A 4546-nucleotide genomic window follows, 5' to 3' on the forward strand; every position below is an offset into this window, starting at 1 on the left:
AGAAGTATGAGTCCTTGAACTTTGTTCTTTTTCAAGATAGCTGGGCTATTGGGCGATGGTAGGGGGTCTCTGGAAATTCCTTATATGTATTAAGATGGATTTTTTTATTTGGCAAAAAAGTTTTTTTGTTTTGTTTTGTTTTTTGTTTTTTTGTTTGTTTTAAATGAAACACATTTATTTTGTTACGAGGAGTTGACTTATTTGCCAGAGGTAGTGGGAGTATGGCTACCCTGGTCTTAGGGCCTTGGGTAGGACCGCACCTCCCCAGGTGTGGCTGAGACGAGCGTCCCCAGAGGTCACGGGCACAGGATTCAGAAGCGTCCTCAGCCGCTGTGGTTTTTAGAGACGCGCTGAAGGCGACTGAGTAGCCGGGACCCCGGCAGGCAGGTGGCGGGCTGCGGTCCAGGGCAAGGGGATGGCGGGGGAGGGGCTCCAGGCGCCGGGAGTCCTCGCCAGGTCCCCGCAGAGCTTGGAGCCCCGAGGCTGACCCGACCCTGAAACAGCGTGCGGCCCAGATCCGGGTGCGAAGAGAGACGCGGAGCGTCCGAGCGGCCGGAGGAAGCGGTGCTGCGGTCCCCGCAGGTGTGCGGACACGCGGTGGACGGCGCCGGGGCGCTGGGATCCGCCGCGCTCTCGCGGGTCCCGCAGGCTCAGCCCCGCCGCGTGTCTCTGGGGCGGCCGCTGACTCGGCGCCTCCAGGGCTCCCCCGGGTACGCAGTGCGGCTGCGAGGCCGACTCTCCTGGTGACCCATGAGCTTTGTCCCTCTCGGATGTCTTACGGGGGCTCCCCCGCGTGCGGGTCCTAATTACTGTTGACTCCCCGGCCCTCTGCGCGGAGGACCCGGAGCCAGCGGGAAGACGCGACCCGCTTCCCATCCTGGCGCCGTGTGGGGCCGCGGGGACAGCCGCGCTGCTGGCTCGCGGCCACGGGAAAGGCCACGCTGCCGGCCACGCGTCCTCACACACTCACTTGGCTGACGGTGGTCGCCCGGGAGTGATGCCAGCTCGTGCCCCGGCCCAGAGGGGCGTCCAGCCTTGCTGGGAGCACACCGGTCCCCCTCGCGAGCCTCCCCGACACCCCCTGGCTTCCTGGGCACTGGCTCTGCCATCTCTGTGTCACCTGCCCCGGGGCACTAGGCCTGACCCGCTGTAGCCCCTCTAATGGTTTCCTAACTTTGAGCGGAAAGTGCATTGGGTCTCACAGGAGCTTTCAGGGCCCTCTTGAAAAGCAGCCTCACTCTTCTTGGGTGTTGCCAAGGCCAACAGGGGCTCAGAAGGGCAGGGTCCACCCGAAACTGAATGTCGGGGTGTGGCCTCTGCCGAGGACCGGAGGACCGCAGGCTCCTGCTGTCCGCTGTGGTTCCCAGCACCGGCCGGGCGCAGCTGTTTCCCCATGTGGGTCGGAGAACAGCACCTGGGCGCTGTGTGGCTGTTCTGTGCTTTGCTGTGGCTTTGAGTGTGGAAGGGCCTGTCCCAGAGCTCCCAGCTCCCAGAGCTCGTCCCTGCGTAAGCCGCTTCACCGCAAGGAAGGCTCGTGGGCCCCGCCCCGTGCACTTGTTAAAGTTTATTAATTTTTAATATTAAACATGAGATTATTAAAGATGATCATCATCCATCTGTGTGGCACACACGGCCGTGAGCACAGCTCTGTAACGTCTCGTGTCCCGGCTTTTTTTCCGTTGCGTAGTAAGAAAACCGCATCCCCAGGCTGTAAAGAAGCACAGGCATTTGCCCCGGCTGCCTGGGGTCCTTCTCGCCGGATGCGCCCCGCGTCCTCCACATCACGCAGACGAGCATCCGTCCTGCAATTTCAGGTGGTTCCTAATCCCATCCTCTTCTAGATGATTTTGTGTGAACCAACCTTATCCACAAAATCTGTGAGCATCCAGTCCTTTCTCCGGATAAACTCTGAGAAGCTTGTGCACTAAATACAAGTGTCCCCAGGCACCGAGCCAGTGCGCCCTGGTCTCCACCAGCGGGTGCACCACAGCTGTAAGAATGAGGCCTGATCTTGGAGGATTGGTTTATGTGGAAGCGTCACAAAGTTCACGATCAGATTTACCAGACCCAGTGTCAGGAGGAACTGGTGTCAGGGGAGATGCCCGGGGAGGGGGGGAAGTGTGGGTGCTGGATCTGGGCAGCCCGGCTCCAGGGACCAGCACCAGCCAAGGTGGGGAGGAGGGCTGAGCAGGAGGAGGTGGGGAGGGGCCCTGGCTGGGACAGCACTGGGACGTAGTCAGCGCACGAGAGGTGGGTTTTCTGAGGCTCAGTGACCAAGGAGCCTGCAGACAGCAAAGTCAAGTTGGCAAGGAGGACATTTCTCTTTGGTCAAATCTGGTCCATGGATGGATCAGAGGGAGACCCCCTTCTCCCTAGGGAAACGTGGAACAGGATATCTGGTCCTGAAGATTCAGTCTGCGTCATTCCTGAAGGGGATGGACGCAGAACGGTGTGTTGGGGCTATGGGCTGAGTCATCACGCGTGCTCAGAAGCCAGGAGCCCCTCTGAGCCTGTGCTCATATCTCAGATTTTGCACTGACAGCAGATGGGGACGCAGCAGCTGGACTGGGAGCAGCAGGGTTTGCAGCAGCTGGACTGGGCACAGCAGGGCTTGCAGCAGCTGGACTGGGAGCAGCAGGGGACACAGCAGCTGGACTGGGAGCAGCAGGGCTTACAGCAGCTGGACTGGGAGCAGCAGGGGACACAGCAGCTGGACTGGGAGCAGCCACAGGAGCCACAGCCCCCCTTAGAGCCCCCACATGAGCCACAGCACCCCTTGGAGCCCCCACAGGAGCCACAGCCCCCCTTGCAGCCCCCACAGGAGCCACAGCTGGAGCAGGAACAGGCTGGCACACAGCAGCACAGGGGCTTGCAGCAGCAGACGGGCACACAGCAGCTGGAGCCACAGCCCCCACAGCCGGAGCCACAGCCCCCACAGCTGGAGCCGCAGCCCCCACAGCCGGAGCCGCAGCCCCCACAGCCGGAGCCGCAGCCCCCACAGCTGGAGCCGCAGCCCCCACAGCCGGAGCCACAGCCCCCACAGCCGGAGCCGCAGCCCCCGGAACAGCCACAGCAGCCCATGGTTCTGGTGGGTTGAGGGTGGATCAGGTCAGAGGAGCAGGTGTGGAGGACAGTGCTCAGGTGCGGGGCCTCCTGGGCCGGGAGCCCTTTATACACCTGCCCAGGGTCAGGTGAGATGCTGGCCACACGGTCACTTCCTGGTTCCTGTTGTGCCACTCCTGCCGACTGGTGACTTTCTCCCTGTGCCTCTCACTGGCTCTGGCTGCACCACGTTCTAAATGTGGTGTCTTCCGCTCTCCGTGGCCCCTATAGCTAGAAACCGAGCTCTGGCCTGTTCTGCTTCTTGGCATTCCTAGGAACTGGTCACCGCTCTTTCATGCTGACCATGAGTGGACCTCGAGGGGAGAGGAGACCTGCAGCCCCCATCGCCCCGTCCCCATGGGCCTGGCTTCTCAGCGGCACTTCGGGGAGGGGCCTGTGGCCTGCAGTCAGGGCTCATTGGTTTACTGCCCAGGATCCGGCTCCTTCCAGCAGATTAAGACTGCTAATTTCCAATTAATTTTTAGACTAATTGTATTATTTAGTATACTAAAATTATTTTTTTTCATCGAAGCAACAAATGCATGATTTTAAAATTTTTATTATTCTCTTAAGGACTTGGTGTTCCCGCCCGGCCCTCCGTCCCTACAGGGCTGTCTGCACTACCCTAAGGTCGTCGGGGCTCCTGCAGTCTGGCGGGGTGGGGTGCCTGGAAGCGGGGTCTGCCAGCCTGGGGCGGCCCCCGGTGCTCTGCTCCACCCAGCGTCTGCCGGCTTCCACCCTGGGCGCTCCACCCGCCCGGTGAGGCCTGGGTCCGGGAGCTCCTCCCTCGTCCCTCCCCAGCCCGTTGTCACCACGGGACCCTCGTGTGCTTGCTGGTCTGTCGGTCTTCTGCCCTACATGTTTCCCGGGCAGCCCGTCCCACTCACGACAGACCCCGTGTCCTCAGGGGCTGTGAGACCAGACCCGTCTGATCCCCTCTGGGACCTTGGGTTCTCTCACTGCCCCTCTGGCTCCCAAGTCTCCAGCTCCCTCCTGACGTCCCGCCCGCAGCCCAGCTCGTGCCCTTGGCTTCTGCCCTCTCTGTCCCTTGATGTCCTCACCTCCTTCCAACCCTTGCTCAAGTGACACGGTTTCAGCAGGGTCTTAACTCCAGAAATGTCGCCATTCCTCAGCTCACCCCGCTCGGCCTGCCCCTTTCCTTCCTTCCTGGCTCACCCCCCCCCCACCTTTCTCGCCGTTTGGCCTCCCCGCGCCCCCCGCCCCGCAGGGAAGCTCAGTAAAAGCACGAACCTTCTATCCTCCTGTCTTCCCCATACCTTGAAGAGCCCCTGAGACGTAACTGGTGCCCCACAAACTTGCTGAATGGACTCGTGGGTTTTCCCGGGGATTCAGGACAGAAGCAGAGGAGCGCACGCCCGGCATCTGCTTTTGAATCCACTGTGCTTCCGTGGAGCGTGCCAGCCCCACGGGAAACCCGCGAGCC

At 61.3% G+C, this 4546-nt stretch overlaps 1 pseudogene; it reads left to right on the forward strand.

Moving 5' to 3' along the window:
* The first annotated feature begins 221 nt into the window (after positions 1-221).
* LOC122913710 lies at positions 222-3865 on the forward strand (annotated as a pseudogene).
* Positions 3866-4546: the final 681 nt, after the last annotated feature.

The sequence above is a fragment of the Neovison vison genome, chromosome 7 (assembly GCF_020171115.1).
Source record: "Neovison vison isolate M4711 chromosome 7, ASM_NN_V1, whole genome shotgun sequence".
Classification (NCBI taxonomy): Eukaryota; Metazoa; Chordata; class Mammalia; order Carnivora; family Mustelidae; genus Neogale; species Neogale vison.